Genomic DNA, 13306 nt, shown 5'->3' on the forward strand with positions numbered 1-13306 from the left:
CCCCCACCCCCACCCCCACCCCCCACCCCCGCCCTTGCCTTTTTTCCCGATTTTCTACTGATATGTTTAGTTCTTGTTTTTTGTTTTGTTTTGTTTTGTTTTGTTTTTTCTTTTTCTTCTTTTCTTTCTTTCTTTTTTTTCTTTTTTTCTTTTTCTTTTTTTTTTAGATTCAAGAGATAGAAAAGATGTTTTCTCCAAGGTTGCCAAATACAATTAGCCAAAACACCTTGAATGTACCGTTGATATAATTCCTGATTGTTTTATGGTTCTTCTTGCTATATGTAGGTTTTTAAAAAATGTGTAATAATATAAATGTATATATCTCTGCTACTTCTTTTCCTTTAGACCTATCTACTCAACTTTCTTCTTCTACCTTAAAGATTTTCGTTGAGAACCCCTAAGTGAGTAGTCTCGATAAAATCCCTTCCTCGTGGCTCAGAGAAACCCTCAGAAGAAGACACAGAAAGGGCATGAGGGTCCGGAGGGATGGGCGACACTAAGAAAACAAGGCCTTCTAACTCAAGACAAGCAAAGCTCATCTCACAGAAGCTGAAGCAGCATGCGCAGGGCCGGCCTGGGTCTGCATCGGATCCTCTGTGTTCCTGCCCGGGTCTGCATCGGACCCTCTGTGTTCCTGCCCGGGTCTGCATCGGACCCTCTGTGTTCCTGCCCGGGTCTGCATGGGATCCTCTGTGTTCCTGCCCGGGTCTGCATCGGAGCCTCTGTGTTCCTGCCCGGGTCTGCATCGGAGCCTCTGTGTTCCTGCCGGGTCTGCATCGGATCCTCTGTGTGTGTACCACGTCTTCCGGTTTAGTTTATGGGATTGCTGAGTGAGCGGATGACTACGTCTTTGACTCCTGTGCCTTCTCATGGGCTCCTTTCCTTCTTGTCATGTCCAACTCTGATGTGTTGGTCTTTGTTTTATCTTATTAAATTTATTTTCTTTCATTTCACTGTTGCCTAGAAGCCTGTTTGTTTTCTTGTATTTTTGGTTGTGAGCCTAGCCTTTAACGCTTAAGCCATCTCTCCAGCCAGCCTGTTGGTTTTCTAATGAGAGACAGAAAGGGGGCAGATATGGAGGGGAGGGGAGGGGAGCAGGAACTGAGGGTAGTAGAGGGATGCAGTACATGAGGGGAAAAGAATCTACTTTCAGTAAAAAGAAAAATGTTTAAAGAATGAAGAACAAATCGTAATTATTTTTGTAATGATTCAAACCTGCCTTTATGAGCTGTGTTCTGTTTCTTCTCAGTTGATGCCTTTAGGTCCCTCTTCATCTCTGAGCTACAGAGAACAGCAAATACAAAGGAAAAAGGGAAGCTTTTTGTCTTTTTTATGCTTGTTATTATGGTTAAACTCAGTGACTATGCCGTTTTCTGTTTTTCCATCAAGGAAAACAATGTTGAGGAGGAAGCTGGCAGAGCAGGAATAAGACATGTAAATAATTCTCCAGTTCTCTAAAACTCAAAGCCATCGTCCTGCATATGCTACTGTCTCTGTCTAGAATGTTCTGTCTTGCCCTGGTGAAACACTGCACTTGACTTTCAAGCCATTCATCATAGATGCAGCTAACTCTATAGTAGCAGTTCTCAGCCTTCCTAATGCTGTGACCTATTGATATAGTTCCTCGTGTTGTGGTGACCCCTAAACCTTAAAATTATTTTCATTGCTACTTTATAGCAGTAATTTTGTTACTGTTATGAATTATAATGTAAACATCTGATATGCAGGAAACCTGATACACAACCCTTGGGAAAGGGGTGTCAAGCCACAGGCTGAGAACCTCAGCTCTTGGTGCTTTTTGCCAATGTGCAGGGAGCCTTTAAGGGATTAAGTACACAGCTCAGATGAGGCATGCTCATCACAGTCACATGTCTGCCTTTTATCCTCTTCGCACGAGATTATTGGGTCATTGAGAAATAATGGCTTGTCTTCTTGATGTGTCATGCCATCATGAAGTTGGTCTGCGTAATCACTCAAAACTGCTTTCCAAATATAGTAGATGACGAAAATAAACTCTGTCTCCTTACCTAGGCCTATGGTACAGTTCACTAGACTGAGATAGATGGTTTTGAATTAAAATAGCAGTGATTTTGAATCATAATGAAAACATTGCATTTCTTTTCAAGGTAAAGCATTTAAAGAAAGTTTAAATGTTAACCTGGTTTGTTTTGAACTAAGGACAGATCTCCTCCAGTGAACAAACTTAGTGTTCGTGTTCTCTGTCATTGCAAAAAGGCTTAGAGACAATGTTGGAGGTTTGCATTTACTACTAGGAATCACACAGGACTCTGGATACTGACACTGTCGGTTAGGAGTCAGGTCATCTTCCTGGAAGTGTACATGGCTGGGGCTGAAGAGATGGCTCAGAAGTTAAGAGCATTTGCTGTCCTTCCAGAGGACACAGTTCAGCTCCAAGGATGGAAGTTGGACAGGTCACCAGCAGCTGTAACTCCAGCTTCAAGAGATCTAATACTCTTGGTGGGGCAAGCTCTCTCATTCCCTGCCCCTCCCAACATCTTGCCACAAGAAACCATATCTTACTGCACCTTCAGTGGTCAGCCTCCAGACTTGTAAGCAGTAAATATCGGTCATTTGTGAACTCCTAGTTGAAGTGTTTTATTATACTTGACTACATGAAGACCACAATTACTCCAACAATGCAAGAAAGTGTGGGTTTAGATTCAAAATGAATTCCAAGGCAATTCCTTATAAAGGGAGTAAAGAGTCATCATGGATACTAGTAAATATAAACTTATCCAAAGGCAACTTTAGCTATAATCACTAATATATGGCAATAAAGAAATAAATAAATATACTCCGCAGATTGAATTATATATTTTACTATACTGCTTTGAGAACAGGGCAGGTGACATGGACAGAAGCAAAGGGAGGGACTTGAGAGGAGCTGGGGCGGGGGGAAGAAAGGGAGAAAATTAGGTCATTATATTTTAATTAAAAAGATATATAAAAATATGATGTGACATTTCTGTATCCCTGAATTTCAGCTCAAATTCAAAGGTATAATGCATCAGAAGCCAGACCTAAATCTGTGCAGTCACCTTCCACTGCGCTCTGAACTCTCAATTCTTATCAGCCAATAATTATCATTGAAATCAGGAAAGAAGTTGAACCCTGTGTTTCTGTAAAACGTGAGCTGAAATAAAGATCTGGAACATCTCAGAAAGAGTTGATAAAATGTTCATAGCAACGAGTGCTTTTAAGCAAAGTTTATCAGGTTTCATCTACTGCAGATATTTTTTTTTAATTCTTGCTAAATGGAAAAACTGCCAAAACAAGCCTATCCATACTAAAGCCCCTGCAGACTCTCTCTCAGCCACTTAGAGTCTACGCAGAGACAAACCGTGTGAGTGGACATGAGCCTATGTGTTGTGTGTGGCTCGGAGTCTATTCGTTTGACACTTCTTGAACCATCTATAAAAAACCTAAGGGGCTGTGAGACTTAGAAAACTAACGTAATCCAAAAAAGCAAAGGGCGGAGGCAACTGAAAAACTCTAAGTTGTTCAAAAAACTATCTTGGATCAATGCGAGAGGAAAATCTGAGAACATTTTCTTTAAAAGAAATAAATAAAAGGAAACAGAGCATGGCAACTTCAGAGCTCGATTTGTGCCTAACTCTTTGTGTGGGATTTTTTTTTCATTCCAACTTGTACCTCCCAGGACAAGCAAAACAGCAATCTCTAAATCATGTTCATCCTCTGAGAATAATATGTAATAAACAGCCCTCCTTAAGGAGATATGTAGGCCAAGGCCAAACAAATTGTATATCTCTCGTTCTTCAAATCTAGAATGTTTAACAGATACTATCTAATGAAAACAAACACTAACCAGCCACTTTGCTAGGAAAAGAGGATGAGGAAGAGGAACCCAAGGCTTGGGGAATAGAGAGGGAACAGAGATGTTCACAGCCACTGCTCAGTGCATGCCTTTTATGTACAGTTCTTTTTCTTCCTGTAACATTGTCTACTTGGCGCCATTTCCTCTGCACACTCTGACTCACTCACAGGGTAAGTTTGGGCACCAGCTCCTCACAGCTGAAGCATTAGCCTAGAAAAATGGTCACACCCCTGATTTTCGTGGTAAATATGGTATCTGAGAGACACATCGTAATGTTCTCTTTTCAGATGATTCTGCGTCTTTAGATGCCCAAATAGACTGGGAATTGATCGCTCTGTCTTAGAAAGGTCCACCTCTCTAGAACGACAATCTTTCACACGTGACTGTGCCACTTCCGTGTCTTTTATAAGCTTCCTCCGAGTAATTTCAGAGCCAGAGAAGGTGGGACATGTCACTACTGCTGTTCTATGCTCTGGGGGGAAAAAAAGAAGACAGAACAAATGAGGAGCACTATTCTTGAGCCCTGGTGTTCACAGCAGGCACTCTGCGCTTCTCTGGAAACGCACCAGAGGCTGTGAAGTGCACGGAAAACAGTGAAATGCCTGGCTGTTCTCTGAAGAGAACAGAGGTGTCTCTCCGGGACCATCACTACACCTGTTACGTTTCACTGAACATTCAATCTGCACATCCCTCAGCCACCAACACCTGGGATCTGGCTGGCATAACCGCAAGTGAGCTGGGTGTGCCTGGCACACGGGATACGTCGGTTTCTGCTATGGAGCCCTTGTAAATCTCTCTTAAGTTTTCTATGTATAACCGAATTGTGTCTATGTTCGAAGTATCCAAACACACTTGTTTTCTCCCTCCCTCTCTCCCTCCCTCTCTCCCTCCCTCTCTCTCTCTCTCTCTCTCTCTCTCTCTCTCTCTCTCTCTCTCTCACACACACACACACACACACACACACACACACATTTCTAAAAGCTATTTGGCAAGGCATTTTGTTTTTAACATTTGCGAAGTGCAGCCTAACAGTGGTCTTCCTGAAAGGCTGCCTGAAAGTGATCGCTTTCCTGTACTTTTCTAGGACAAATTTATTTTCCCTATATGCTTTTGTTGGCTAGCAGCTCTGGCATGACCTGACCGACAATATGAGCCAGGAGATCTGAATTTGGGGAAAACGCATGGCTCTCAAGCCTTGGCACGGTAACGGGTAAGAACACACCAACACCATGCATTCAAGCGGAAACCTGTGTGTCGGATCTGCTCGGCCCACCAAAGAGCCTCGCTGACATCAGGCAAAGAAACCAGTGGAGCAAGGGGGAAGAAACAACCAGCCAAGATCTTCAGTGGGAAGACAATGAAATAATTGCTCCGAGTGTTTCTTAGCATAGTGAGGTGATCAACAGACGAGACGGCGCAGGCTTTGCTGTTCTCACAATCGCTGCTCAGTACACAGTCCCATAAAGGTCCCGTCTGATGCCTTTCCTCTGCGCTACGGGGAAGGGAGCTGTGTGTGGTCTGTCATAGAAATCTGATTTGGGTATCAGCATTTGGAATTGATCTTTCAATCTAGTCCTGCCAAGTTCACTCACAGGCAATGCATAAAAGACTTTAAGATACTACACCCTGGTTCAGGGTTTCCTTATGCTTTTTCCACTCACAAGCCCTTTTCTCCCAAAAAACTGTTTGTAAAATGAATATACAAATCAAATAGAAATGTCTTTTTAAAAAATAATAATTCACCTGAAGGTGGAGAGATATGCAGACAAAAAGGGACGTATTCTGGACGTGACACAGGCATCACACTCACAGACTCACTGCATTCGCCATCATCTGCGTGAGATTTGGCCCGTCAACATTCACCACAGATGGAGAAGGGGCCAGGAGGTCTCTGTCCCTTCATACAGGTCTGTAGGCTGGCAATGCTTGCCTGCCGGGAGAGGGTCGTTTCCTTCAGTGGTGTAGCTCTGATCAGCTGCCTGTCCTCCAGTAAACAGCCTCCCAACCATGCAAGCAACTCTAATAAAAGCCAGGGAAGCTGGGGTGGGGAGTGGGGGAGCCACTTGTTGAGAAAAGTGGGGGTTTCAGCAGGAGAGGGGGTAGAAAAAGATAGAAGAAGATGGTGAAAACACAACAAAAATTCATCATTTGCATTAAACCATCAGGAATTTAAAAGCCTTAGTTTTTCATACTAATGAGATGAAGCTGCTTAGTTAATTTGTACAGATAACTAAATGTTCACTGGATATTCAGTACTACAGGGTGTAGAACCATCTTTCAGAGCTGATATTTTTTATTTTAGCATCATCGATGCTGGGAATGAGGCTTTGCATAAACACATAGTACAAAACGGCAGAATTTTATTTAAGGACATTTAGGTTTTTGCTGGGAATTCTACCCTAAGACAAAACTGAAATTCACTAAACAATGTTTTGTGAAACTCAAGTAAATCAGCCATTCAAGCCACAATATTTTAAATCAGACACTCAGATATCTTTAGCAAAGAGTTATCATCTAAGTTTACTCAAAACTATCATTTTGCCGTAGCTTCTATCCCCAAAGATAAGTAACTCTTGATGTTAGAATGCTTAAGATATTTTAATTGAAATGATTAGTTTCCGTTTTTATTGTTGTGGGTTTGTAACCCCAAACAAAACTGTATGTGTAATATGGACTAAATTCAACATTGCCAGTAGGCATGCACTCTTTTTACCTTTAAGATCATTTAATGTTATATATTTTCTTACAGCGTCTGGATAAGGGCCATATACTGCATTAAATTTTTGTAAAATGTGTGAAAAAATAAATCAAACACTCCTCCTAAATGCAGTCCAAATATATACAAATTGATACACAGGACTGACAGTAGGAAAGATGTTAAAAATCATTTTTCATGTACATAAACCATTGTGTGTCAATAAGAGCAGAAATCCTTGCATATGCCAAAAAATACTGAAATACATAATATAGAATGCTCTTACATCTGAGTAGAGGTGTTTGAAGCAGCATTCTCCACTCTCTTAAAAGGAGTGACTGTAGCAAGCCATGAAAGGATGAGGGCAGTTGTTCTAACACCAAAAGAAATGAAATATCAAATACAAAATAAGAAATGAGGACATAAAACCAATCAGAATAGAGGATCCAGCAGTTTTTGCTATTTGGAGAGAACATCAGTCCTTTTAGGGGGACAATGGTTAAATGTTGGCTACCTTTTTTTTTTTTACTGGAGACAACTATTTTTAAATTTTTGTTATAAAATAGTATAGTGTTGTATTTTAAAGCATGGGAAATTTGAAAAGGATTCAACCCCAACCTGGAAGCAGGCACTGCATAGGCCATCAGCACTTTCACCAACCTGGAAGTAGGCACTGCATAGGCCATCAGCACTTTCACCAACCTGGAAGCAGGCACTGCATAGGCCATCAGCACTTTCACCAACCTGGAAGTAGGCCCTGCATAGGCCATCAGCACTTTCACTAACCTGGAAGCAGGCACTGCATAGGCCATGTGAACAAACTCCCTGAGGCTCCACTGAAATGACGCTGTGCTGGGTGGATATTCCCACTACCAGTAGAAATTTTGGAGGCAAAACACAAGCAGCCATGCATTTTTATTGACTCACTAGTTCTTTAGTTTGTAAACACCATAGAAAATATGAAGTATATCCACATAAGTCGTGAATAGTCCTCTAGAATATCCAAAGTAGCTCCTGCTGACCCCCGTTTGGAAAGGAAGTCACACAGACATCATGCACGTAACTTCTGTAGTTTCCCATTCATCAGAGCCCCTGAGCACCATGCTGGCTCAGGAAACAATGAATCATATTGTGAAATCTTCCCCCAAGGTAGCTGTGGGCAAGGAAGGCAAAAGTCCACTGATAATGATCCATTTGAGTTTAGCATTCATGCCTTGCCACGGTTACTCATCTGCTGTCAAGTTCACACTCTCCCCACTAGAACAATCTCTATTGTACATGTTATCGTGAAGCCAGGCACTAGTCTGCCTGAGAGGTAGCACTTACACAGATTCCTGAAATATAACATGGCCATTTTTGTCACTACACTTGACACATTGTAAACACATCCTCTCTTGTCCTCCGCCATGAATCCAAATGAGTCTCCATGGCACCTAAAGCCAAGGTTCCTCTCTGTTTTTTAAATTGTGTCCTCAATGTCAGACACACAGTGGTGACCAATAACCTCTGTTGACTAATTAGATTGATGCACCAAAAAAAAATGTAGCTAGAATGGGATAAGTGAGTGGAGTGTGGGAGAAAAGATTCTTAGCAGTGCTTATGCATGGCCAACCACACTTACTGTATTTCATCAAAGAAGTGTCACTTCCCACTTTCCATGATTTGTCAGAGGCAGCATCGTGAACAGAGACAGACCATGCTCAGCGAATGGTGCAGGGCCTTCCCGTGTCGTTCAAGAACACTTACAGTTGGCACCATAAACAACCCGGGTGTCTGTATAAGGAAGATGCTTAAGAAGGCCAATTACTTTGCCTCCCCAAAGAGATATGAGTGGGCACTTGGATGGTCTCCCCTGATAACTTCTGAGATTCTTGACTGTCTCCAAAAACAGCATTCCAGGCATTTAGAAGGCAGGTTTGAGGCCGCAAAGACATCATTGAACTGGATGATCGACACGGATGCTGAATTGAGAAGGCAATTATTAACAATAAACCATCAGCTTGGAGAAACATCCCACACCCTGTCACACACCATGTTTTTAATGTCTTCCACCGTTCAAAATAAAATATTACAAATGCACAGCTCAGTCTGTGTGAGTGTCTGTGTTCTGTTGCTTGTGTTCTGTTAAGAGGAATAAATCCCAAAGGACTTTGGTAAAACTGACAAAAGTCCTACAGGATGAGATGAACTATGTAAACATTTACAAGAGCTTTGATTTTGAATGTGGTTTGTCCTCCTTGAAATTCACGTTGAAATTTAATCCCCATTAGATGATATAAAGAGGTACAACCATTTTCATATATTAATTAATTTATTTGTCCAAGTAATGCACTAAACGGTAGGCAGGTCATCACCAAAGCAGGTCTGTTCGACAAGGCAGTTTGGCTAGGATCCCACACAACGACTGTCTCTCCTCACGTGATGTCTTGCACCACCTGGGGACTGCCGTCAAGAAAGTCACCCCAGAGGTGACCGAGGTGACCCTTCCAAACCTCAGCAGAACTATGGCCAAAACCACGCCCTTCCATTGTAACTTGAGTAACCTGTGGCATTGCTGTTATCACTCAAAACTGGATGAAGATTAAGCCTTAATAAATAATTCACGTGTAGAGTCAAGGACAGCTGTGCAATAAACATGACATAAAAAAGATCTGGTGTCTGAGGAGTGAGGCTTAACTGCAAGGGGCTGACCAAGCAACTTAATGCTCTAAGCTAGTGGATCTTAATCAGGGATGGTTTGTGCCATAGGGCACAATTGGTGACATCTGGAGACTTTGTTGTTGTTTTGTTTTGTTTTGTTTTGTTTTGTTTTGTTTTTCCAGACAGGATTTCTCTGTGTAGTCTTGGCTTTTCTAGACTCACTTTGTAGGCCAGGCTGGCCTTGAACTCACAACAGTCAGCCTGCCTCTGCCTCCCAAGTGCTGGGATTAAAGGTGTGCACCACCACACCCGGTAACTGCCACTGCTGACAGCTAGGGGACAGGGTTGCTGCTGAATGGCCTGCATACAACAGACGCCCCACAACAAGGAATTATCTGGTTCAAATTCTCAATACTGCCTAGGCTGAGAAACAAATCCAAACATTATCTGATATAGGAATTTATTAAAAGGCATGATGAAGAAGCATTGAAAGTTTCCTCTCAGCTACACATGGACCAAGAGGGTATTAAAATGTTGTGTTCTGTCTAGAGCAGTGGCCTTAGCATGTACAAGTATGTAGTAACAGGGTCTTTAGGAGCCTCCAGCTGTCAAGAATCATCTGTTTTTATCTCTGAAGATCTGGACGCCATGGCTTGTTCTAAAGCTGAATTCCATGTCTTGGGATAATGTCAAGAAATTTTAGATTCCTGGGGGGAGGGGTTGTTTTAATGTATTAGAGATACATCCTCTAATAAACAGATAAGGGAAAAAAACCGAATAACATTACATGGGATGTTCTGCAGTCAGTTTCATTACGCGCTAACAGAAAATCTCTGAAAGTTAAAACACAGAGATGAATATCAAATACACTTAAAAAACACAGACCCCACAAAGCTTTCCACGAATGAGCCAAGGCTCTTAACATTACCGACGTCAAGCTATCCCAGAGGTCCAACATGTTTTTAAAAATACGCGTTTTCTAGTTAGAGAAGTGATAGGACAAGAAGAGAGAAAGATTCCAAAGCAAACAAACAAGGCTTAAGTCACTTTAGAGCAGACGAGCGTTCAGAGCGTGAATGTGGTTCTGTGCGAGGCTGGACGTGAGTGTGCGAGAGTGAGGATGACAAGCAGGCTTCTGTGGGGAGGCGAGCCTGTTTCCTGAGGCTACGCACAATAAAAGGACAAGATGGGGACCATTTTGTGTGGTCCTGTTCATATTTCCACTGAAGAGGCAAGGTTCTGATGCCCAGATGCTTTGCTGCCAAATATGAAAAACTGTGACTCTAAGCATATATGTTGCTTATTATTTAAATTTCAAAACAAGTAGTACATTCAGAATAAAAACCACATACTGGTAATTTTTTTTAAGTACGCCCTCTGTACAGACAGAGCTTCAGTCTAAACAGTCTCTAAATGCTCTTTGATGAAAACATTTAATTAAGAATATTTTAACTCGTTAACCAATCCTATTTCATAAACGCATTAAACTCCACTTCCGTAGTATGTAGGCCGATAACAGGGCACAATGTGTACTATTGTCATGTCATAGGATCTGGGGATGTAGAATGTTTTAGGAAACCTAAGGGTGGGGGTGGGAACCTTTTTAGCCTCTCAGCCAACTTATTTCAGCCTCTTCACCAACAAAATCTTTTCCCAGAAATATCAATATAAAATTAAGGATCTTCTCAGAATTTCTATCCCTGAGCACTGGAAAGAAGCAAGATCCAGCTACGTCAGCCGTCGGGTCACTGGGAATTACTCGTGCTCAGCATACTGCTAAATCACTACCACACTCTGTTCTGGAAAACTCTTCAAACATGGCAGCCTCCCATCTCCTCATGTGGGACTCCCCAGGAGAGAAATGTCAGATTCTATCGTTTTACCCTTTCTGGGGTTTGGATTGGTTTGGGTTGGGTTGGTTTGGGTTGGTTTGGTTTGGGTTGGGTTGGTTTGGGTTGGGTTGGGTTAGGTTGGGTTGCATTGGGTTGGGCTTGGTTTTTTCAAAACAGGGACTCTCTGTAGCCCTGGCTGTCTTGAAACCGCTTTGTAGACCAGGCTGTCCTCAAACTCAAAACGATCGGCCTGCCTCTGCCTCCCAAGTGCTGGGATTAAAGGCATGCACCCGTGTTTTTAAACTTTTTTGGGGCCCCCTTTCCACCCATGCTGCATTTTTTGTCTGTTTTTCAAGATAGGGTTTCTCTGTGTAGTCCTGGCCGTCCTTAAACTCACTCTATAGACCAGGCTAGCCTCTAACTCGCAGAGATCTGCCTGCCTCTGTGTCCCGAGTGCTGGGTTTAAACGTGTATATAGCCGCCATCTGGCCCATGCTACACTCTTACTTTCGTCAAACAGATCTTTTTACTCTTGAAATCTTTCTTCCAAAGATAAGCACCCCACAGTCTACCGCAGGCTGGAGAGCTAGGAAAGCCAGTGGTTTAACTTAATCCAAGTCCGAGTGCTTGAGAAGCAGCGTCCAGGTTGATGGGGTTAAGTACCAGTGCGCCTCTAAAGGCACAAAGCCAGAGGCGCCAGGGTTTAGGAGTAAGAGAAGCTATCCCACCATCCCATCTCGAACGAAATCACTGATTTGCACTTCTCTTTACTTTTCATTGTAACCCCTCAGTGGACCGGATGACACCCATCTCTATGTAGGAGGGTAATGTCCTTCCTGGTCTACTAATTCAAGTGCTAATGTGTCTCGGAGACACACTTACAAATAACGGGCTTGTGAGTATCCTAGACAGGACCACCTAAGAGTGTTTGATTCCCAGCTTCTGGTGCCGGTTTTTTTGTTTTGTTTTGTTTTGTTTGAGAGATGGCTGAAACTTTGGGGAGATGGAGTCTAGCTAGAGCACGTGGGTCACTGGGGCTATGGCATTGAAGGTCATTTGCGGCCCACAGTCTTTGCTTTGTGCTTCATACGCATGAAGAGAAGAAACTCCTCCACGCATTCACTGTCTCTCTCCTACCTAAGAGCACAGGGCCCAGTGTGCTTGGCTCCTGCTGCCCAAGTGCACAGAGCCAAGGGAGCGTGATCTGCGCTCTCTGAACCAGGAACTAAAATAATTGCTTCTTTGAGTTGTTCTCTTGGGCATTTTGTCCGCAGCTATGCACAAGGAACTGCTATAAATATTTTACCGGTTGCTTGAGCATCCCCCAGCCTAATCAAACTTATACATAAAATTAACTGTTGCGCTCACCCACTGAGTGTTGTATTTCAAATAACTGTGTTTCTAGGCTTTCTCTGCTATTTTTTTATATCTACCCTTTCTTCCCCCTACGATGCCTTCTTTTTATCTTTATTCCTTATTTTATGTTCTTTTTTAAAACCTGATAATATCGCTTTACTTAATGTTTTGTTGACTCAACATTAAGTGTTGACCTATTTTTCCTTTTATTAAAAATAGATTTTTTTTCTCCTTACATAATATCCTGATTACAGCTCCTCTCCCCTCTCCCCGTTCCAGTTCCTCCCTTCACCTCCCCTCCTATCTGGACTCAGCTTCGCTTTGGGCTGTTTCACTTATTTTAAAGTGCCAGTGGGTAGTTCTGTTTCCTTACCATTACACAATTTAAAAAAAAAAAAAGATTCCAACCAGCGCACTGGAATGACACAGGACATGGTCTCTCACTTCCACGTATATCTAGACAAAACAGTTACTTCCAACGAGAGCAAATAGTGAGTTAATTAAGAATGGTAAATCTAGAAGCCTTAAGAACTAAGGTGCCACCCAGGGACTGTGATTGTAGGAATCACTGTGAGACACGCCCAGTCATGGCTCACATCACAGCCCTGGCACTCAGTGCCTTGACTTGGAGACAGATTTGTTGCTGATTGAATTAGTAAGTCAGAGCCCAGGCCACTCTGAAGCGGAGTGAGACCTTACGTGTATATCTAAACCGACAAACCCAATAAATTCTACGTTTTGGTTCTTTCACTTGGGTTTCATGTTTGTTTTCCGGTTTGGCAGTGCGTTCGTTCTAGCCAAATGCTGAGCTTTTGCTTTTTTCTTTTCTTTTCTTTTCTTTTTTCTTTTTTTTCTTTTTCTTTTTCTTTTTAACTTCAGGAGACTGGATGCTCTGCTTGCGTGTATGTGTAGGCATCACTCACATGT

This window comes from Acomys minous (assembly GCF_964271855.1).
Source record: "Acomys minous genome assembly, chromosome: 14".
Classification (NCBI taxonomy): domain Eukaryota; kingdom Metazoa; phylum Chordata; class Mammalia; order Rodentia; family Muridae; genus Acomys; species Acomys minous.